The sequence below is a fragment of the Pseudoliparis swirei genome, chromosome 20 (assembly GCF_029220125.1).
Source record: "Pseudoliparis swirei isolate HS2019 ecotype Mariana Trench chromosome 20, NWPU_hadal_v1, whole genome shotgun sequence".
Classification (NCBI taxonomy): Eukaryota; Metazoa; Chordata; class Actinopteri; order Perciformes; family Liparidae; genus Pseudoliparis; species Pseudoliparis swirei.
The window spans coordinates 3,228,453-3,252,636 of NC_079407.1; the positions used below are offsets into that span (position 1 = coordinate 3,228,453).

At 45.5% G+C, this 24,184-nt stretch overlaps 1 protein-coding gene across 5 annotated transcripts in view; it reads left to right on the forward strand.

Annotated features, from left to right (window-relative positions):
• The first annotated feature begins 2,421 nt into the window (after positions 1–2,421).
• Positions 2,422–24,184, forward strand: part of LOC130211037 (SPRY domain-containing SOCS box protein 4-like) — a 32,719-nt gene continuing 10,956 nt past the window's right edge. Inside the window, exons 1-3 of one of the 5 annotated variants that reach the window (XR_008834917.1) lie at positions 2,422–2,704; positions 13,651–13,723; positions 18,653–19,169. The gene's annotated coding sequence lies outside the window, so the exon portion shown is untranslated. Of the gene's footprint in view, positions 2,705–12,347; positions 12,431–13,650; positions 13,870–18,652; positions 19,170–24,184 lie in introns of those variants that run through there. The other 4 variants (XR_008834918.1, XM_056441623.1, XM_056441621.1 and 1 more) reach the window with 4 other exon arrangements.

Below are 24,184 nucleotides of genomic sequence, written 5' to 3' on the forward strand. Positions count from 1 at the left end.
CACACACACACAGCCAAACATAATACAAATAAGATTAAAATACATATTTAATCTCTTTGTCTCAACGAGAAACTACCTTCAGGCTTCAGCTACGATAAAGATGTGTGACCCTCGGTGTCACGTGACTACCTTTTGTGGGACCAGCACGCGCGTTCTGCCTCCATCACTCTCACCCCCACCTACCCCTCCCGGCCACCAGGTGGCGGTGTTGAGCCGCACTGAACGGTGACGGTCTGCTGCCGCCTCGTCCTCAAGCCAAATAAATAAATACTAATTTATCGTGCGTGTGATTTTTTTAGCTGACACGTGATGCCAACTGAAGGGGAACGGAAGGAAAGAACGACTCAAATATGAAGGAGAAGATGAATGTTGGTGAAACAGCGCGCGCACACATTTACTGATTCACTGCTAATTCCCTGGACAGCGTCACACCGTCACGTGATGCTCCACCGGGATGACGCGCGTTTATTCTCCGACTGAGAAAAAAAAGGGGTGATGGGAGGATGAGTAAGTGCCTTGAAATAGACAAACACGATTATTTTAAAGTTTTAATCCTCATCTTCAAATCAAACCACGTTTAAAAAAAAATGTTATTCGGGCCAAACAGCTCGCTTTTAGGTTTCAAGTAAAATCACATTTGAGCTAACGCATTAGCTCGTTGCCGCGGCGGAAATTTGACGACTATGGCGTATTTCTAAACGCTGATAACTCAAAACGAGTGTGAGCGAGTGGAGAGGAGTCGTGAACTTTAGAGTCAGTGTCACCGTGAAAGAACGTCAAGAAGAACAACGTCAAGAAGAACAACGTCAAAAAGAACGTCAAGACAAATCATGTCCATGTGGGAGGCAAACTGAAGGGAAGTTCCGCCTCGTGGAGACAAAGTACCTTTTTATCGCCTAACAAGCAGAGATTCAGTGATACTGTTTGACTGGCAAGAAGATCCAAATAGGAGTGAGAGAGAGGGAGAGAGAGAGACCCATGGGATGAAGACACACCGCGGGAGGACAGAACCGAGACATTGGAAAGGGAATAGGAGGGAGTGAGACAGAAAGGGGGTAAAAGATTGTTCTAGATAGAACAGACGTGTGTGTGTGTGTGGGGGCTGAAGACTGAAGCTCCAACACTTGGGATGCAGAGTGTCTGTCGGGGAACATCCAGTGGGAACGTCTCTCTGAAGTCGCACACACATCCTGACTCGCATAGACAAAAGATGTGCAGAAAGCAGCTCCTACACGACACCGAACACACACACACACACACACACACACACACACACACACACACACACACACACAGCATGGAAGCTCTGAGTCATGTTCAGTTGGAACCGACTCCGTTTTCACCGAGATCAACTTTCTGACTCGGCGAGCGACAAGTGGACCTTTCGGCGAGGCCGTTAGCCTAGCTTAGCATTAACGACGGGAAGCAGCTGGCCTTAAAATCGGCCCGCCGGCCCCTGCGAGGGTCCCGGGTCGCAGGTCACAGGTCACGGGTCACAGGTCACGGGTCGCCTCGTTGAACTCTCTGCGAGTGAACGAATCGACGCGTCGGGCCAGAGAGGCGACGTGTTCGACGCCCTTGTTCCCTTCGTGACTCACTGCGAAGGGAAGAACGCGAAGGAACTTAACTCGAGTGGGTTTTCCTCGTGTGGTGACTCCAAATAAACATACGCACATTTACACAGGGGACAGAAATTAGATGAATAAACATGTAATGAGACATTAACAGCTCGAAAATATGCAAACAAATTAAAGAATATACAAGCGTCTTTGAGTATTTTGAAAAGCGCTTTAGAAATGTAATGCATTATTATTATTATTATGTATTTTTTTATATACTTTTATTTTACATGAAAAATAGTATCAGTGTGTAATGGAAAGTAATGCACATTAACTTGCTTTATTATGGATATCCATTTCATGTAAGTTCCTGTAGTATCTCCTTTATGTATGACTTACTATAGATAATAAATCGTAATTATGACACGCTACGTCATTATTTTACATACTTTAAAAACATTCCCTTCAAAAGCAAGAAAATAAACTACAAACGGTAGCAGACATCGTGATTAAGGTCAGAATATAACGATGTAAGGGTGTAACGTGGGCTCCACGCTGTAGCTTACCGGAAGTAGATTGAAGATTTCTACAAAATAAGAACATGTAATTAGCCTCGTTTAGGGGCGAAATAGTTTTCAGCGGCATGGAAACACACCAAAACCGCGACGCAGCGTCGTACCCGCATATAAAATGTATATTTAATGCGAAAATAGTGTTTTATTACAAAAAAAGCTTTCTTTTGAAGGACGTCGCGAGCGGAAGTCGCGTTCGTAATTCCGGTTGACTTGACTCCAGTCACCTTTTCTTGATCCCGACCGTCCAGCCAATCAGCGGCCGTCGGAGGCTCGCGAGCGGTGATAATATCCAGGGAGCAGGCTGCGGACAGCAGGAACAAAGAACAGCCGCCCGCTTGCGCGTGAAAAACCTGCTTCACTCCGGCTACGCGGACACATTTACACTTATTTTTTGTATTAAAAAAAAAAGCACAACCCGGTCGCCGGGTTAGTGACTCTCCCCGGTCCGGGTTTTTATTTTTGGGGGGATAAAGGAAACTTGGCGTCGTGAGCGTTTTTTTTGTTTTTTTGTTTTGTTGGTATCAGGTCGCCCTTTCTCCAAACGGTTTCCCTTTCGGATGTAACGTTCCGGTGAGTTGACTTCTGTGTTCCCTCTTCCGTTAAAGAATCGTGACTGTGTTATGTTGTCGCTTAGGAAGCAGAAAACTCCCGTGTCAAACTTTCCTCCCTTTCCCCCTTCTTAACCTTTCCTTTCTTCCCCTCCTGCGTTAACGAGTCGTTTCCTTCGCACCTTGCCAGCTTTTCCCACTAAACTATATGAAATATCGCGTTAATTTCGCTGTTTTGACGAATAAAAAACACACAGGTGACCTTTTTATATCTGTTAACCACACATTAATCCGGCACAAAAAACAAGTCGCTTATTTTATTTATTTAAAGCATTTTAACTTTGTTGAATTGTTTCACTCGGGTATTTTTTATACTGATACCAACGGCTCTCAAAGCGAGAGTCACGCGCCGAAACCTCTCTAAAGTACTCTGATGACTGCAGTGGTCGGGTGTATTAGGGATGGACGGGAGGAGGAGTACAGGGCAGTGGTGAGTGACTTTGTAAAGTGGGCCGATGAGAACCACCTGCGGCTGAACGTGGCCAAGACCAGAGAGATGGTGGTGGACTTCAGGAGGAAGGCGACAGCTCCTACACCTCTGAGTGTCCTGGGAGTGGACGTGGACATGGTGGAGGAGGACAAGTACCTGGGCGTCTCCATCGACAGCCGACTGAACTGGAAGGCCAACATCAACGCTGTGTACAAGAAGGGGATGAGTCGACTCTTTTTCCTGAGAAAGCTTCGATCCTTCAACGTGTGCAGCAAGATGCTGGAGTTATTCTACCAGTCGGTTGTGGCCAGTGTGCTGCACTTTGCCATTGTCTGCTGGGGGAGCAGCATCGGAGCCGGTGACACCAGCCGTCTTAACAAACTGGTTAGGAAGGCTGGAGCACCTGGAACAGGTGGTGGAGAGGAGGACGTTGAAGAAACTGCTGTCCATATTGGACCACCCGGACCACCACCTGCTACAGGGACAGAGGAGGACTTTCTCCAGACGTCTCCTCACGCTGCCACAAGGACAGATACAGGAGAACATTCCTGCTGACGGCTATGAGGCTCTACAACAGATCACCTCTTGCCAGATCATAGTGCAATAACTACAAAAATAACTTAATATTTACACTATGTTGATCTGCACTAAACACATTTCATTTATTTACACTACACACATTTCATTTGCACTACACACATACACACTTTGCATTTTGCACACTCTATATTTAATATTTTTATATTTAATTTAATTTGACACTGCAGTCAGTATTGTATTGTGTATGCATATATGTTGTATATATACATATATATTTTATTTTATATTTTACTTTGTATACTAATTGTATACATCTATATCTTTCACTTGTATACATCTATATCTTTCATCCCTGTTTTTTATATTTATTTATTTTTTATTCTCGTGTGTTTAGTAAATTGTTGCTGCTACTGTTACGACAAATTTCCCCTTGGGGATTAATAAAGTATATCTATCCATCTAAAGAGCCGTAACACGTTTATATACCCAGGTCAGAGAGAGGGAGAGGGAGAGAGGGAGGGAAAGAGGTATACAGAGGTGTAGAGAGAGTTGGAGAGAAGAGGTGGAGAGAGAGGGGGGAGAGAGATTCCCACCTCTACTTTTTTAAGTGTCCTGTGGAAATAATAAAGATGATTGTGTTGCTAGTGTTTCAAGTGGCTTGTCTCTATGTGTTGTAGCTTCTTGTCTCTAGATGTTGTAGCTTCTTGTCTCTTGGTGTTGTAGCTTCTTGTCTCTATGTGTTGTAGCTTCTTGTCTCTAGGTGTTGTAGCTTCTTGTCTCTAGGTGTAGCTTCTTGTCTCTTGGTGTTGTAGCTTCTTGTCTCTAGGTGTTGTAGCTTCTTGTCTCTAGGTGTTGTAGCTTCTTGTCTCTATGTGTTGTAGCTTCTTGTCTCTAGGTGTCGTAGCTTCTTGTCTCTTGGTGTTGTAGCTTCTTGTCTCTATGTGTTGTAGCTTCTTGTCTCTAGGTGTTGTAGCTTCTTGTCTCTTGGTGTTGTAGCTTCTTGTCTCTAGGTGTTGTAGCTTCTTGTCTCTTGGTGTTGTAGCTTCTTGTCTCTAGGTGTTGTAGCTTCTTGTCTCTAGGTGTTGTAGCTTCTTGTCTCTAGGTGTTGTAGCTTCTTGTCTCTAGGTGTTGTAGCTTCTTGTCTCTAGGTGTAGCTTCTTGTCTCTATGTGTTGTAGCTTCTTGTCTCTGTGTGTTGTAGCTTCTTGTCTCTTGGTGTTGTAGCTTCTTGTCTCTGGTGTTGTAGCTTCTTGTCTCTTGGTGTTGTAGCTTCTTGTCTCTATGTGTTGTAGCTTCTTGTCTCTAGGTGTTGTAGCTTCTTGTCTCTTGGTGTTGTAGCTTCTTGTCTCTTGGTGTTGTAGCTTCTTGTCTCTAGGTGTTGTAGCTTCTTGTCTCTAGGTGTTGTAGCTTCTTGTCTCTTGGTGTTGTAGCTTCTTGTCTCTTGGTGTTGTAGCTTCTTGTCTCTATGTGTTGTAGCTTCTTGTCTCTAGGTGTTGTAGCTTCTTGTCTCTGTGTTGTAGCTTCTTGTCTCTAGGTGTTGTAGCTTCTTGTCTCTAGGTGTTGTAGCTTCTTGTCTCTAGGTGTTGTAGCTTCTTGTCTCTGGTGTTGTAGCTTCTTGTCTCTAGGTGTTGTAGCTTCTTGTCTCTAGGTGTTGTAGCTTCTTGTCTCTAGGTGTTGTAGCTTCTTGTCTCTTGGTGTTGTAGCTTCTTGTCTCTAGGTGTTGTAGCTTCTTGTCTCTGGTGTTGTAGCTTCTTGTCTCTAGGTGTTGTAGCTTCTTGTCTCTAGGTGTTGTAGCTTCTTGTCTCTGGTGTTGTAGCTTCTTGTCTCTAGGTGTTGTAGCTTCTTGTCTCTAGGTGTTGTAGCTTCTTGTCTCTAGGTGTTGTAGCTTCTTGTCTCTAGGTGTTGTAGCTTCTTGTCTCTAGGTGTTGTAGCTTCTTGTCTCTATGTGTTGTAGCTTCTTGTCTCTAGGTGTTGTAGCTTCTTGTCTCTAGGTGTTGTAGCTTCTTGTCTCTGTGTGTTGTAGCTTCTTGTCTCTAGGTGTTGTAGCTTCTTGTCTCTAGATGTTGTAGCTTCTTGTCTCTAGGTGTTGTAGCTTCTTGTCTCTAGGTGTTGTAGCTTCTTGTCTCTAGGTGTTGTAGCTTCTTGTCTCTATGTGTTGTAGCTTCATGTCTCTAGATGTTGTAGCTTCTTGTCTCTGGTGTTGTAGCTTCTTGTCTCTGGTGTTGTAGCTTCTTGTCTCTGGTGTTGTAGCTTCTTGTCTCTAGGTGTTGTAGCTTCTTGTCTCTATGTGTTGTAGCTTCTTGTCTCTAGGTGTTGTAGCTTCTTGTCTCTAGGTGTTGTAGCTTCTTGTCTCTATGTGTTGTAGCTTCTTGTCTCTAGGTGTTGTAGCTTCTTGTCTCTAGGTGTTGTAGCTTCTTGTCTCTAGGTGTTGTAGCTTCTTGTCTCTAGGTGTTGTAGCTTCTTGTCTCTAGGTGTTGTAGCTTCTTGTCTCTAGGTGTTGTAGCTTCTTGTCTCTAGGTGTTGTAGCTTCTTGTCTCTGTGTGTTGTAGCTTCTTGTCTCTAGGTGTTGTAGCTTCTTGTCTCTATGTGTTGTAGCTTCTTGTCTCTAGGTGTTGTAGCTTCTTGTCTCTAGGTGTTGTAGCTTCTTGTCTCTAGGTGTTGTAGCTTCTTGTCTCTATGTGTTGTAGCTTCTTGTCTCTAGGTGTTGTAGCTTCTTGTCTCTAGGTGTTGTAGCTTCTTGTCTCTAGGTGTTGTAGCTTCTTGTCTCTAGGTGTTGTAGCTTCTTGTCTCTAGGTGTTGTAGCTTCTTGTCTCTGTGTGTTGTAGCTTCTTGTCTCTTGGTGTTGTAGCTTCTTGTCTCTAGGTGTTGTAGCTTCTTGTCTCTTGGTGTTGTAGCTTCTTGTCTCTATGTGTTGTAGCTTCTTGTCTCTTGGTGTTGTAGCTTCTTGTCTCTATGTGTTGTAGCTTCATGTCTCTAGATGTTGTAGCTTCTTGTCTCTGGTGTTGTAGCTTCTTGTCTCTGGTGTTGTAGCTTCTTGTCTCTATGTGTTGTAGCTTCTTGTCTCTATGTGTTGTAGCTTCTTGTCTCTATGTGTTGTAGCTTCTTGTCTCTAGGTGTTGTAGCTTCTTGTCTCTATGTGTTGTAGCTTCTTGTCTCTGGTGTTGTAGCTTCTTGTCTCTAGGTGTTGTAGCTTCTTGTCTCTGGTGTTGTAGCTTCTTGTCTCTATGTGTTGTAGCTTCTTGTCTCTGGTGTTGTAGCTTCTTGTCTCTATGTGTTGTAGCTTCTTGTCTCTAGGTGTTGTAGCTTCTTGTCTCTAGATGTTGTAGCTTCTTGTCTCTAGATGTTGTAGCTTCTTGTCTCTTCTTCCTCTGAGCTCCTCTGACTAGCAGAGCTGACATTATTCCAGGTGAGCAGCGCCCTGCTGCCCCCGGAGCCAGGGAACGTGGTTTCATCGGGCCCGTTGGGTCTGCCTCTCATTCAGAGGGTTACGTTGCTCTCGCTGCCTCACCATCTGCGGCGCCCTCCTGGGAACGCACCCGTCCAGAGAGAGTGTGTGTGGGTGGACCACAGCAGATGGGTTGAGATGGGAAGACATCAGCTGGGGGGGGGGGGCTCGGTTGTGGTGGTCTGGGCTTGTGTTCATTGGGTGCTGCTTCAAAACAATACAAGCCGTCGTTTATATGTTAATTAGCTTCCGTATTCTGTTGCAAGCCAGACCAAAAGCCCCCCCCCCCCACCCCGCTGTAATAGAGTGACTATTGACCCCCTGCACTCCATTCCCCACCAGCTGGTGTTTGACCCCCGCGACACCAGTTGACCTCGGTGTTGCCGCCAGGGTGGGTGGCATGAGCGGGCCCAGAGGTCGCGGCATCCAAAGGTCAACAGTGGAGATCTCTGCTGCTTTATTTTAGATCCAGAGTCCACCAGTTAAGGGGCGATGGTTAGTTGACTTTAACTTGGACTTTAATCAAAACATCTTGATATTAATTGTTTTATTTTTATATTATTGTCTGCTGGGAGCTAGTGTTATCGTATCTCTATTTTAGTGGGGTCATCTCCTTCAAACCGCTGTGTTTAATCGTTCTCGACTAAACGAGCTTGCATAAAATAAAGCTTGTCGGGATGTTTAGAGATCATTATCTCCAACATGAGTTTGTCAAGTTTTTACCACCAACACGCCGCCCCCTTTTTTCTTTCTTTGTAGGTAACCCTCCATTTAAGGCGGCGCATATCGTTTTTTATTTTGCCTCATCGGTTCTTAAAATAGTTAATTCTCCTGTCCATTGATTAAGCGATCAATTGAGTAATTGCTTCCCCTCTATCCGGCATCTATCTCCAGCTAAGAGGTCCACATGAACCGTCTTTAAATTCTCACATTCATGCTCCGTCTCATACAACTTGCATTCTCTCTCCTGACCACCAGGGGGCAACTCCTCCGGTTTGATAGAAGTCTACGAGAACATGACGTCTCTCGATTTATTCCCCCAGTAAACATGAAACGTAGTCCCAATCTCGAGTTCCAAGTCTTCTTTAATACAACGTGATGTTCATTTAGAACTAGTGGATGATTTAAGGCGGGGCTACCTCCCACTTCGCCAAAAAATACAAGATGACGACGGCCAAATCGACAAACTGAAGGCATCAAAACGTCAGTCCACGGACCGATGGGGTGTCGTCATGATGACTAATTCACTACTTAAATACAGCTTATGATAAATAAATAAATAGGTTTACCAAAAACAACGGCCTTTAACTCTATGTCCGAATGTATATGAATATAAATCCTGTAAGCGGCGGCTGTCGTGCTATTGTTACCTCCTGGGATTCCACTGAAGTCGCAGCATGTCCGATGATGGTCCGCCCTGTCGCTCCCCGCTGACTCACAATCGCTCCACAGGCGCACACATTATGTACACACGGCCGGAGACCAGGCTGTTTCTGTGTGTGTGTGTGGGGGGGGGGGGGGCTCCATGCTGACTCAGTCGAATGTTAATGTTGTGAAATCCCATTAAGAGCGATCCGGCGTGCAGCGGGGCCACGCCTGGGCTTTCACGAGCCAGCGGGTCATCCTTAAAGGGCCAGCGCAGCCCCCGTGTTTTGAGCCGTGGAATAGAATCTAATCGCTCCACTTCACACTGAATTGGATTGCTCGTATTCATTTTTAATCATTGCCGGTCATGTTTATTTGCTCTTGAGGGCCATTTGAATCGTTTTTTTTGGACGAGTAGAAAATAATTATCCCCTTTTTGAGCCGCAGCTGCACTTTGAGGTGTTTTTTGAGGTAAATACGGCCGAGTGTGTGGCTCTATTTGGTTGAATCCATCAGTTGTTTTTATTGCCGTGTCCGGATGAAGTGGATTTCAAGGGGACTGTCTTTATTCCTGCCACCGGCTTCAGACGTTCAGGACGTGAAACCACAGAAAGTGGAGAGTCATGGTGACTCTGTGTTTTGGCCTTTGCCAGCTTGGCTTTTTGGCAGCCAATGAATGAAAGTGACCATATTTGGACACCGGAGGAGTGACGCTATGATGCTATAAATGAATCTCATATTGAAAAAGACTTGTAACTACAGATTCAACTCATGTTTACAATCAGGGAATATATCAGGAGAGAAGTAGTCTTATCTAGACTTCTATACAACCAGAGGAGCCCCCTGGTGGCCAGGAGAGAGAATGCAGCTTTAACACATGAAGCATAGACTTCTATACAACCAGAGGAGTCGCCCCCTGGTGGTCAGTGGAGATAATGCACGTTTTAAAACGCGTCCTCGTCGGCTTCACTCTTTAGAACCGGAGATCTTTGGACGTTGTCTCTGTCTTCAGGACATGAAGCTGTTTGTTTTATATGCTTACCCCGTTTTAAAAAAAAGTTTCATCATTTTCCTCTTTTAGGCACGTTTATAACACAATAGTTTTACTGCGGACGACAGCCTGTCGCTGCCGGGTGAGTGATGCGTGCCCGAGAGTGTATTCTCATCCCCCACATCAGGCAAGAGAGAGAGCGAGAGAGAGGGAGATGGTTTAAAGCTCCGCCCACGTGTTTCTATCCTGGCACGACGGAGCGCCGCATGGAGCTGCTGCCTCCTGTGAATGACAACCACTCCTGACGGGGATCTGGTCACCTTGCAGTAACGGGCTCCACGCGGCAGCAGACAGACCACAGTCCCGTCTCGATGGCAGTGCGTCGCGTGTGTAAAAAGCCCCAAAAAGATGCCGACGGGATGGTTTTCAAATGTAGAAACTTCATGCTGTTGCACTTTGTCGTTGGTGCGGTAAAACAAGCTTCATGGCCTGAACCCGATATGGGAAATGGAGTCGTACTGAAGGGAATGAGTCCGATGGCGTATAAGGAGACGCAAAGACCTGAGCCGGTGTTGAACAGTGGAGGGTTTAACACGCTGTGAGGTGTTACGATACCGACGGCCTTCATAAAACTCTCGCTCCCCGACTCTTACGAGCAGAAATAAGACGCCGACTGTTTAAAAAAAAAAGTGCACCATCATTGCTTCTTCATTTTAAAGGTAATGCGTCATATGTAGTCTATCTGCGTCGTAACAACGAATAATATTTCCTTCGATCAACTCATGAATATTCCTCCTTCTCAATACCTGGCCCCAAAACCCTCTGGTGGATGATTTGATGGAGAGCCGGCTGCTCTGCACATGTTTACATCTAGAACCCTGACCTAGAAACGCTTCTCCTCTTTTTATTGCATTTGTAAATGAATATAATCTCATATTCTGAAAGAGATCCTCTTGCTATGTTGTTGTCATCTATTGTGTTTATTTGCATAACAACATAATAATTGGCATCGATATGTTTTGCATTACAGGTTAGAGCTAGTATCTTATATGTATATATTTATTTCTATTTCTATTAATTTATATTTGAATATTTATTTATATAAATATTTATTTATATATCAATATTTATTTATATTTATTTAGGAGGAGCTCTACGTCTATTTTCTCATGATGCGTTCAAGTGCTCCTTAGTAAAAAGAGAAGGTAAATTACAACCCCTTCATGATGTTTTCAGCCTCAATGAATGAATATAGTTGCTTGAAGTCATTATGATAAAATGCATATTAGACTATTAAAAGACAACTTGTGCCTTTTTTTTTAATTTAAGTGTTTTTAATACGAATACAATCTTTAATCTACCACGCTGACTTCGGCCCAGTTTAATTAGTTTTCGACTGTCGTCTCAGGAAAAGTTTCTCTGGCGCCTCGCAGCAGAATTATAGTTCATGAGAAGAAAATTGAAATCGGTTAAAGAAAAAAAAGAGAAATCAATCGGTCCGTCTGCGGCCGTTTCTATTGTTCCCTCTCGCAGAATAAAGTCAGCTGCTGATTGGTCTTTCAAATGAAAAGTTGGACTCTTCGTCACAGCAGTCAAAGACACGGACTCTTCTTCAGTCGTGACACAAATGACCGCCCCGCCCCGCCCTCCCTTTATTACAGCCTTTATTTACTACCTGTCAGTTGAACAAAGGGCAGTGCTTCATATCCTGGGAGGTTCACCATTCTAACAATCTTCAGGCGGTGCTGCAGTATTTTGGGGATTTTATTTATGGTTTCTTCAGCATCACAAGGGGCTGGGGTGGGGGGGGTGATGAAGCACCCTCGGGCTCCTCGCAAGGTCATCCGTCTTCACGCCGCAGTGTCACGGATCTTTATGCTACGATTTAATGGTCTCTCTCAGATGGCCGCTACTTCACCCCCCCACACACACACAGATATATATATTTTTCGGATTGAAACTCACGAGAAGGTGGATGAGGCGGAAGCGACTGATGGGCGGTCGTCTCCCAGGGGCCTCCCGCTGATAAATGGTTCCCCCTCGTTCCTTAAACCATCATTGAAAGCAGTTCTCCATACCCCCCCCCCCCCCCCCCACACACACACACACACCTTCTTCATCGTGAAGCTGCACTCCCAAGTGCTTGAGAGCTGATTTGAAGTGACGCCTCGGTTCCTGTGCTGTGATGACGTGTCAATAGATCAGCTGCTTAATGAATACCTGAGCACCAACTCAACTGGGCCAATAATGGACATTACAGTATTGACATGAAGGATGAAAACGACGACAACAACCGGCTCATTACTGGCCGACCCCTGCAGCCTTTAGGGGGCGTATCCAGCTTCTTGGAAAGGCAGTGGCGTCCTGAAAAGAGTGTTTTAAATCAAGTTACTGTGAGGAACATTTAAAGATGAAACGGTGTTTATTTAATCCCGATGACCAGCATGCGTAGACAAGACCCCCGGCCAGAAGATCGTCTCTTTCCTTATCGCTGCTCTCAATGTGTGCCTTGGACTCTCGTGAAATCGGAGGACGTCGTGCAGCAGAGACCAGTCCACCGTGGTCAGATCCGGCTGTGAGGCTCCGCCTCCAGCCTGCAGGAAGAAGGCTTTTCCAAAGGGACCCTGGTGCAAAGTTTCTTGACACTTTAAAAAAAAGTTGAGGCGGTATATGCTGGAGCATGAATCGGGCCTGTGGTGTTTGTTTATCAAATGGTAGATCCCCTCTGGTGTGTGTGTGTGTGTGTGTGTGTGTGTGTGTGTCCTCTTGCTTCATGTTCAGCTTCGTGAGGATAGATATTTGTCTTTAGTGTTTCCGATCCATTTTTTTCCTTAGTCTCCACGCCGACTCGCTTGCTGTTCCTCGAGCTCGATGGGAGCAGGTGGCGAGGAATGAGCGGCGCTCGAGTCGGCTGTACTGTGAGCCGCCTAAGCCTCCATGCTGTCTCCACACACACACGCATATAAACTCTGCCGGGGTCTGGATCTGTTGGTTCGTTGCATGTGTTTTCCCGTATATGATCTCACATCATGCTCCACGTTGCCTCAATATGGAATCTGGATCGTCGGAGCTGCAATCAGAAACCTTGATCTAAAGTTGGTTGCCACGGCGATGTCGTCAGGGCTGTACTCTGGATTATAGACGCGAGCCGTAAATGACACGGTGGAGGGTTTCTGCTCTTCTTTTTGTTTTGCTCATTGATCTACGGCTCATTAAGTTTTCACGAGTAGTTTTATCGACGCGCTGTAATCTTTTCTTTTAATGGGCGCTACGGTTTCCTAATTAACTCCCAAGCCTCCGGGGGGCCGCAGAGCCTTCCAGAGGGTCTCTGGCGCTCTGTGGATCATTGAATCATTTAATCAATGGGAGAAGCCCCCCCCATCTCAACGTTGGTGCGATCCAAACCCCTCGGCGCCGATGCGTGGCGCTCCTCTCGTTGCCAAACATTCCCTCATTAGCCCCCTTTTTTTTTACCATACATAACTATCAAGACAACGTCCTCATCACCCCTCATGGAAGAGCTGAGGTTAAAGTTTGAGACGAGCGGCGACGATGTCACGGGGGAACTGGCAGAATTCTACTGATGCTACCCGGTTTATATTAGTCGTAACGCCTCAAGAAATACACTTATTAATGCATAGAATTGGCCCCTTGCTCTAAATCTCTTAAATGCCCCCAGCGCTCCGACAGAGGAGACGCTCCACGGAGCCAACGCAGCCGGCGCTCCGAGTGCAATTACTAGTAAAGTGGTGCTTGACCCTCCCCCCCCCCCCTCCTCCTCCTCGTCCTCTCTCTGTCTCTCTGGGCTGTTTTTTAATTTCCATCTTTACATGTAAAAACACCTTTTATTTTCTCTTTTTTGGAGTCTCTCTCTTCCTTTCATCTGTCTCTTCATCGCCTCTTTGATTTTGCTTCATTGTGACCTGAATGTGAGCTGAACCCAAACCAGCAACGGGTTAGTCGAGTGGCACTTAGTGTGTGTGTGTGTGTGTGTTGCAAAACCTTTCCTCTCACTATTGTCTCCACTCCGTTGTCTTGAGCTCATGAGATGCTCCGGCGACGCCCTCTCGGGTGTAACGGAGCGTTTCGTCAACGTGCCAATCAAAACCGCTCGTGTCTCTTTTTGTGTTCCCGACAGGAAGTAACCGCGGCCGACCCGTGCCCCGTTTGGCGAGATGCTGGTTCCTCAACGCGCCCGGACGGATTAAGAGGTGAGCTTCACGGTCTTCAGAGAAAACCTCAGTGCCACCGCTTCAGTCGTCATCTCAAAACCCCGGAGCCGGTCAACGCCGGCGTGTTGGATGACGTCGGCGCTGACCGATGGACGACTTTGACCCTCAGTCCTGTGGTGACGGCGGTAAATCCATTGACGTGCTGATCTCTTGAGTATTCTCATGTTTTTCTCCACTACTTCGTACTGTACATTCCGTTTTATCGGGCACTTCAGTTATTTTGCCAGAAACTATTATTATCTTATGATACGCAAAGTTCAAGTCGAGTCCAGAGATTCTTAAACTCTTCTGCCAAGAACACGGAGGTATTTGCGGCTCATAATGTTCCTGACATCTCGAGTTGTTTCCACCCCGGAGGGTTTCCCCTCCATACCGTTCTCACGGGTTCATTTCACCAAATGTTCCAGGATTTCATAAGAAAACTGCACGGAAATTAAATTCATCCTCTAGCTTTTCTTTAATTGTGAGGTTTGTTTTTTCCGATAACTTTTTCACTTTAACTCGAGCACCCTTTTTATTTATTCCTTCTCCTGGACGTCGTTTCGTTGACGCATTTCTTCTTTCACACGAGCAAAAAGATCCGATCGCACGTTGCGTAACCGGCGGTGGTGAAGTGAAGGCCTCCGTATCACCGGCTGTGGGAACCCGATCGGACCGGTTTGGGCTCACCTGGCGGCTCGCGGCAACCGATACGACACGGGCCGCTGAATATTGCAACGGCTCCCAAACCCCAAAAGCTTTTGCTCCGCTGTTGAGGCGCACGCCGCCGACCCAGCGGCTACGGTAACACTTCAGGAACGCCTTTCTATTTTGAGAATCAAACCCTCTACAAAAATAATGTTCCCGTAAAGCCGCTTCACATTGCAGACCAAGTCTACCTACAGGTACAAACGAGAACGGGCATCTTCGCATATCACATTATTGGGCATTGAATTATGAACATTTTGGCATTAGTTTCATGCCAATTGGATAAAAATTGACCGCGCTATGGTAAAAAGAAGATGTTGACCTTTTCGTGACCTTGACCTTTGACCCGATCGACCCCAAAATCTAATCAAATGGTCCCCGGATAATAACCAATCATCCCAAATTTCATGCGATTCGGTTTAATATTTTTTGAGTTATGCGAGTAACATTCATACAAATAAATAAATACATGGCGATCAAAACATAACCTTCAGCATTTTCAATGCGAAGGTAATAAAGTACCTGAAGCATCAGAAGTGACAGAAAACGGTCCAGACGAAGGCGTTTTCATCAACATTGCGGGAGTTGTATTTACAGTTTTATTGGTTGTATTTCATTCAACACGTGTTTCATCAGGAAAGCAGGCTGCGTTGTGGGCGAGGCCGCTTCCTTTATCTCTCGTTAACGAGCCTCTTAAACGTGAAGCCAACGCTGAGCTCATGAGTCTCATTGTTCCTGCCGTGAGACGCCGGTTATATCACTTCACCATGAACACAACTCCTTCCACGGCACATATGATATCATTAGAACATTTAACTGTAATATACAGAGTAAAATAACTTGGTTGTAAAGCAGCTGAAAGATCAAAATCCTTTTTTAGCAGAGGAACTTTCAAGGAAACTTTCAGTCTAAACGATTTGATTGAGGTTGGAAATCATCAAAAACCCTTTTTTCTTTTTAAAATAAACATATTCTCTTTATTCCCGACAGCGATCAAATCAAGTGCTCCGACGAAAGAAAGAAACGCATCGAATATAATCCACTCTCGGGTCGTTGCAGGACTATAATGACCTCTTTTTAATTAAATAATAACAGTTGGCCCAAATATCTAATGATAGAGCTCGCTAGATAGACCAACTTTTAGAGCCAATTCTACTGTCAGTCAAACTGGCTTCATCAGGTTAGTCTGAACCTCATTACCTAAATCTCCCTTATGAAACGGAGTGTGTGTGTGTGTTTCCAGTCCAACTCCACAGCTATGCTCAAACAATACTTCTTTTTTCTTTTTTATAGACGCTCTAGACAAACATTCCCCGGATGCCTAAATTTCTGCGACCGAAAGATTACATATTTGCACTTCTTTTTATACGGCGGCCAACTATTTACAAACCGAGAGAACCGACCCATTTGCTGACCATCGTGTTTTTTTTTTTTTTTAGGGATTTGTCAAACAAAAAACGGTAAAAACGTCGTTTGATAGAGCCGACGGGGAAGTTATCAAACGTCTCGTTTGAGTCGATCAGAGTGATCGCAGGTAATCGATCAATTGCTTCACGCGTTGTTTTTGCAACGCCTTGTTGAGCACGAACTGAGCAATGCATCTCGCTTGGCCTCCATTTGCTTTCCTCACACAGTTTATTTACATTACAACATGGCCCCCGCCATGAGTCTCATCCGTCTATGATCCGGGCTCGTCTGCCGATCACAGATTTCCGTCTCGTCGGCTGTAGGTTTACCTTTTTTATTCTTTCCCCTAAACGTCTGGTGTCTGGACTGCGGCGCTCCGCTCGCGGACTCCTCAGAGGGTCTAGCTTTTGGCTCCGGCTGCTTCAACACGTGGTCGCCAACACATTCTTCTCCCGGGTCGACCGGAGACACGGAGGCGGCGGCGGCGGCTCGTCCTCCGTCTGGTTGTCTGAGGAGCAGGAAGCCATTCAGACAAATGGGTCTATTATTGACTGGCTGGCCAGCGGCGCTGACTCGACTCTTTTTGATCTGCACGCCGTAGAGTCGTCCATCTCCTTTATGGCAGATTAAAGGAACCGTTTAATTTCTTTTTTTTCAAACATGGTTAACCCTCTGGAACCCAACAAAATGAAAAGCATGTCTTCTTTAAACGATTGGCTAAACTTTGCCGTTTATCCTCGCTGTAAAAAACGTGATTATGGTGAGATTTTCATCTTTCCGTCTGTCCCTGAACACATCGCGTTCAACCAACGCTTCCATCAGGAGAAAGCGGCCAAAACGAAGCTTTAAAATGGACCTCATTTTAAACCTCGCCACGGATTTACCCGTTCCTTCTTTAAATGGATACCGAGAAAAAATTTAATAATTTCACTAAACTACGCCGTTCATCCTCGCCAGACGCGGTTAAACAAATTTGATTCTGATCAGATTGAACACGATGTGTTCAAGGACCGACGGAAAGAAGAAACTCTGACCATAATCACAAAACCAGCTTCCATCAGCGACCAAAACGAAGCTTTCAAACTGTGACATTATACTTTCTCATTTGAAATCTCACCCAAATGTACCTTTTTATTTTCTTTAAATAGAAACTACGATACTTTGTTTTTGCCCGAGACCAAAAGTCACGTGACGAAAGAGTGAAACTTTTTCCGAGCTGCGGAGAGGAACGTCTTTGAGGAGAGGTTGTAAAACTGTGACTGGCTCAATAAATATCGTGCGTAAAGCCTCAAAACAAAACCAGTTGTCCTGCCAGTTTCCCAACACGTCCTCGGTCCTGGTAATGAACCAACCTCCCAGTTTGTGGTGTTTTGCGGTCGATGATGCAACTAACCCCCCCCCCACCCGGCCTCATCGTAATGATCGGTGCCCCTAAATGACTGCAGACGGCCCGGTTCGACCCACGCCCTCTGACCCCACTCGGGGTCACTCGGCCTCACGCCCGCCTCGATGCAGCCGGCGCCGTGACGAACGAGGGGAGCCCTGCGGCAAACAAAGGCAGCCGTGAGCGTGGGTGGGAGTCGTTGAGTCTCTGATGAATACGGTGAATATCTGCCTCTTTTTTTCATTTATTTTTTCTTTTCTGCAGCAAAAAGCTTCGGTGTGGTTTTCTCGCACGAGTTAATTTGAAGCCGCGTTGCTTTAATAAACGCATAATTCAGCATAAAAGCAGGCGAGAGAGGAATGCTGTTGTGCATTAGTTGATGGAGGGAGGGGGGGGGGGTGTAATGAGAGAGAGAGAGAGGGCTTCCTCGTCTCCCACGGGAGAAAGATGAGATTCAGAGGAGCGTGGATACATAGGTGGAGAGCGGGGGATGGTGTTGGCGCCGAGGAGGAAGGAAGATGGTAGGGAAGGAGGTGTGTGTGGGGGGGGGGGGGGGTTCCTTGCCATATCTAAGCTCACCACGATATCTAAAAGATGCAATGAATTCTTCTGCTAGGCCACATTTGTTTTTTGTTTTTTTTCTTCACAACCACGAGATCAACCGTCCTCACGCCGCTTTACATCCTTCGCTCGACCGATGGAAAGTTCATGTTTACTCCGACGTCGTGCAAAAACCCAGCGAGCCTCGGGACGCTCGGGAAAGGATTCGGCAATGGAAATAATTGCTTATTTGCGTCTGACTAATTGGTCTATTATAGAGTTATTTTGTCTTATTTTGAAGGGCAAAAAATGCATTCTTTAATATTACATTAAAAGAGAAAAAAGAGCTGCAAAGACGTCAATGTCTTCATCAAGTTGAAGAGGAAACGAATAGGAGGCGACGCTCTATTGACTCGGGTAATAAAAGAGGAAAATAAGTAGGAAGCAAGGCGGAGCACTGGGTGGAGCTCGCTCCTGGGAGACGGCGAGCTGAGAGGCGACTGAACGTCCAGACGGTCGAGTCCATCGAGAAACTCTAGAGATCAATAACGAAACGTCAAAGAGAACAGTCTGACTTGATCCACTCGCTCCGTCACGTTGATGTCGAGGTTATTTATTTATTGGGACACTGTGCTACGATGGATCGTTCCCCCCCCCCCCCCACACACACACACACACACACACTCCTTGCTTGTATGGAGAAACTAAAATACCGTATAGTCGGCATAAAATGTTCGATTGCAACAAAAACTATTTGGGAAATGATAAATAACCTGTGTGTGTGTGTGTGTCCACGGTTTTTCTAGAGTAGTTTAGTGCTGCTTGGGAGGGAAACGCTGAGCCTGCGTTGCACTAAGCCCCTCCCACTTCTGCCCCCCCCCTCCCTCCAGCAGCTGTTTTCCTGCCTTAGCTGGGAACTGGAGCCTGGCTTCCCATCCCCTCGTCACACACACACCCCCTCGGGGCCGTGTCCCACACCCGTCTGGCTGGCCGACTGTGCAGACCTCAGACTGAGGGGCTCGTGTTCCCCCGTCTCCGACTTGGCGTCCTCCGTGTTCACGCCGCCGTGTGAGAGCCGTCTGACTGTTCTGGGAGAAACTCTTTCATCACGGCGAGACGCCTCTTCTCTCACGGAAAGACACTGGAGTCACCTGACCTCTCCTCGGCGGCGCGCCGGTGACATTTTCTCGAGTTTCCCCGACTGTTGCCTAAAAAAAAAAGAAGCTCCTTAACTAAAGCTGTTCTTTCTATTTCCTAACGTGGGTTATTGCTGTCGCTGCTGCTCCCGTCTCAGGCTAAACCCGTTGTATACAACATATACATGTGTGTGTGGATAAGTGAGGCGACATAATCGTCCCTTAACAATTTAAAATGTCTCAAAGTAATTAAAATAAACATAAACGTTGTCATCTATAGTGGTTTATTCCATAAGAACGCACAATTCACATTATTATAGAATAATCATGTTATCTTAATATTAGCTTTTTGATGAAAAGGAATCTGCATTCATTTTAATTAAAAGGTTTTAAGCTTCTTAGAGGTGATAATAATATATTGCTGTGAACTACATCTACAAAAAGTCCCATTTCTCTCCAACAATTGCATTTTTACAAGATTACATTTGAACACTCCATTGATCATTATAATATATATATATATAGCATTCATTTGAATTAATTGTTTGAAGCTGCTTAGTGCTGGTGTTGAAGAGGAGACAATAATTTGGGGCGGCTGTAGCTCAGGGGGGTAAGAGGGCCGTCCTTCAACCGCAAGGTTGTGGGTTCGATCCCCGCTCTCCCCATTAGCTGCAAGTCGAAGTGTCCTTGAGCAAGGCACTGAACCCCCAGTTGCTTCCCGGTGGCTTCACCGCAGCCCACTGCTCCTTAATAACTAAGGATGGGTTAAATGCAGAGAACTAATTTCCCCTTGGGGATTAATAAAAGTGTATATTTATTTATTTATTTTATTTATAACATATTAATGTGAACAACAACTCCAAAAAGTCAAACTTCTCCCTCCAAAAGTTATAATTGACTATTATAATATAACTATTGGAATAGGATTTAAAGTTTGCCCTCTGGAAGGCAGGACCGCTAACGGCTAACGAGCTCCTCCACCTGCGTGAGTGACAGCCGTCTGGATGGAGTCACGCGGCACTGAGCCGGCTCATCGTGACTCTCACACACCTGAGCTGAGTGGGCAGGTGACTGTGGGGAAGTACTCTTAAAGGCTTTCACAGATCTGTATTTTCAGGCTGTTTTAACTCCTTACTGATGCCTGAGAACCAGAGTACACTACATTTAGAGTTAGTTTTAGTTTCCCCCCATAGTTTACAGACGAATGTCAAATGCTGTTTTTTTCTGGGAGTAGTTTCGCATCAGAGGAAATTAAGTTTTAAGCTATTTCTAGAAAATTAAATCTTGGTGACGATATGCGTGCACAGTAAACATATTGATGGATGCTGCGGTGATACAAGCAGACGGGCGTCATTAAGTCACATTATTGGGTCACGTCACTCGTTTCACACTCGGGTCAGTTTTGGTTTTTCGATCGACGACCAACGATTTCAGTGTTTATCTCTCGCTTGTCGGTCTGGTAAAGCCCAAAATCACTCCCCCACCCGTCAATTTTATTTCTCTGTAAGGTTTCCTCTGACACTAAAATACGCACTTTTTTTTTAGTAGACATGCATCGATGGTGAGGAGTTTCCACGATGCTGTCATTGCTAGATCACCTAAAAAATAAATAAAATATATTTATATATATATATTTATTTATTTTAATATTTATATTTATTTAATATATATATGATTTATTTCAACCGTACATCCTGTGCACAGATAAATAACTAATTGGTCGTCTTTTGTTGTAGTCCGAAAAGAAAAGAACCCGAAAACCCAACATGGCTGTGAAAACAACCTTCGGAGTCTCGTTGCATGCTGGGAATAAGAATCGGCAACACTTGCCCGTTTGAATAAGTTGTTTCAGCTCGTTGTCGGAGGTGTTGACTGTTTTTGTGCTTTCAGAAGAAAAGATAATCCTGAGGGTTCACCAGCCGAAATTGAAATGTACTGCGTAGCTTCACGTCAGAATTCAACCACTGTCAATATTTAATGTTCTGCTACTTTTATCTTTACAACAAACAACTAAATATCTACTTATCTTGGTGCCTGTGTTTGTGTTTCCCTTTTTTAAATTTTATTTATTTATGTATTAAATACAAATATTTGTATTTATTATTATTTCTCAATAAAATACTAATAAATAAATACAATTTGTTAAAATACAAATAAATATATACAATTTATTAATATAAATACAATTTATTAATAATATAAAATAAATACAATTTATTAATAATATAAAATAAATACAATTTATGAATAAAACAAATGTATATTAATAAAATTATATAATAAAATTTATTAATAAAATAAATAGATATTAATAAAATTAAATATATGTATTTATTAAATAAATAACAGACCCCAGCGGAACAGTTTAAGTGCCGTTCTCCGATTGGGGGGGGGGGGTGTAACTCTGATTTTAACCCCCCCCATCCCCAGTGAGCGGGCGGGCGACAGTCACACTTATCGTCTTGTTTGCATCCAAACGAGCTGCCATCTGTGAACTGTAATGGACACACGGCGATGGCTCGATATCCGTGTGCTGAGAGGAGTGCGTGCCTTAGCGTGTGAGACGAGTCTCCGCCCCCCCGCCCCGAGGTACCAGTCTGAATTTGAGGCCCTAAAGCAGTGTGTGTGTGTGTGTGTGTGTGTGTGTGTGTGTCTGCGGGTTGCTTGTCTTGGGACTGGCTGTGCATGTTTGATATGCTAACAATGGCCGTCACGCTACCAGCAGCCTTCTTCGCGCCACCGCCTTGTTCTCCTTCAACAGCCGGTTTGGGCCGTGGAGTTTGGTCGAGTTGCTTTCCCTTGCGTCCCGTCTCCCTTTTGCACCTTTTTTGTTTGTTTAAATAGCTCTAATTGTGTGTTTTTATTATAATTTTATTTATTGCCACTGGTTGCTTTGTTGTGGCAGCACGATCTGTTTTTTGGGGGCGGGCCGTCGTCATAACAACCTCTACGCCCTCTCACAGCCACGTGAGGCCTGATGGTCGACGCCAACAGAATCTACTTTTATTGTGACTCCTTCATCTTCATGTAGATAAAGGCCGTAATAAGTCGGCCTCAGATGTGTGTGTGTGTGGCAGCAGCTGTCTGCACAGGAGGCTGTAGTGAAGCACTGCGGTGACGTTGATTTGACGTTTAGTATTCACCCGCTGGAGGTGTATACGTTTTATATTTTTAATGTGGACCATCAAACATCGCCCCCCCCACACTCTGGCTGGAACCCCTGATCCCCGACGCAGAACCAAACCGGTATGAACTGTTTCTCTTCTTTCTCTAGGCTGTGCAGGTGGGTCGATTTTCAGGTTTTCTCTCGACGGGCCGTTAAAACCGTTTTTTATTCTTCGCAAACCGGCCGAGCCGGCCCGTTTGTCCCGGTGACGCGTTCTGGCACGAGTCCATTCACGAGTTCACCTCACCGGGTTCACAAGAGGAGGATCATCGCGGAGCGTCGACTTCATCACGAGCCAACGCCGTTTATTATCCCCCCCCTTTTTTATTTCTTCTCTTCCTTCTCCGGAAGAGAGAGAACGCCCGAGGGATGCGATTAACGCCGACCCGTACATGTGTCATGAAAGAGGACGGCGGCGCCGCAAACATCGTTTTATGTACTTTGTACATGCGGAGCTGCGCGTGTCCTGCAGTTTAATGGCGAGGCATGAAGGAATAAAGGAATAAAGGAGGCGTTTAGTTAGAGTTCGTGTTTTGGATTTGAAGCTAAACGAGCGGGACGAGAAACGCCGGCGCTGCAGGAGTCGCCGCGCTTTCACTCACGGGCTCATCGTGTCATCGCGTGGAGGCGGAGCTTGAGTCACGGAGTCGAGGGCAGTGCCACCCGGTCAGAGGGTCTGGCACAGAGGGGCCTCCTGACACGACGATGATGATGATGATGATGACACTTTTCCTTTGGTTAAACTATTGGATGCGACTACTTTGAAGAGCCTAGTAACACACACACACACACAAACACACACACACACACACAACCTCTCACACACACACACAACCTCACACACACACACACACAACCTCACACGTCGTAATGTAAAAATAGACTGTTTTCCTTTGCTGCTCTTCCTCGTCATGTTTCCTCCGCTCCTCTTCATCCCATAAATCACCACCATCATCATCATTGTCCCCCCGGCTGACGGTAAACGTTCGAGAAGTTGCCAGAACATTGTGTGTGTTTGAGAGCAGTTGGGGATTTAACACACACACACACACACACACTCATCCCCATAAATCAATTAAAACAGACTCCATGCGCCAAGTCTCGGATGAATTAATTGATCGTCACTTCCTTTCCGTCTTGATCCACGTCTCCTTTCCTTATTGAATAGCGAGGAGGCGAACCAAGGTTTCTTATCTGTCGTTTACGTCATTATGCATTCAGGCTCCGACGGTGCATTCAGGCTCCGACGGTGCATTATCATAACGTTACCGTGACGTGTTCGTCTCGTAAAACACCAATATATAAATCCAGTTGTCTGAATGTTTTCACAGCGAACACGAATAGATATTCAGAGATGAATTATGAGCCGTTTACAATCCTCAGCACCTTTTATATAATACATTAATAAAACTATATTTTTACGGTAACTTTAAATGTTTTCCTTTGTTGGAGACTTCACAGCAGTTTACATTTATTTTCGGGACACTGGCGAAACGCTGCTGATCCGACCCGCCGTCCGGACCGAGGGTTTCACGACCCGCTGCACCGCCACCGCATGCATAAAACAACATGTAGGGCGTGTGTAAAGGGAGGGAAACGGTGAGGCAAAATGTCTCTTAAAGGCCCGAAGTAATAAGTTCATGTGTGCGGCTGTTGAGTTATTTGGTGTTTTTAGAGCCCGAAAACTGAACCAACAGAGACGCCTCTCGGTTGTGATCAGAACGATAACGAATGTCTTTTTGTCAGTTAGGAACGAGAGACGCTCAGCTGCCGTGCTGTGAGACACACACACACACACACACACACACACACACAGAGCGGCTGCTTTATTCAGGCCTCCCCTTGTGGGTCGGTACCAGTTACTGTTCTGTACTTTCCCTGAAGAAGTCATGCAGAGAGTTTCTGAGAAAATGTGGGGGGGAGGAGAGAGAGAGAGAGAGAGGGAGAGACAGACAGACGTCTTGCAGGGAAATGGGTTTGGAAGTCAATTTAGGGTTTTCTGTGTCCTGAACTGATGGCTCGCCTCTCATCGATTGGCTCGGGGAGGGAGAGCAAGCCGGCTAGTCGGCGCTCGGCCAGCGGACGGCGGCTCGTGAGAGTCTCGTCTCTCAAAAGGCTCT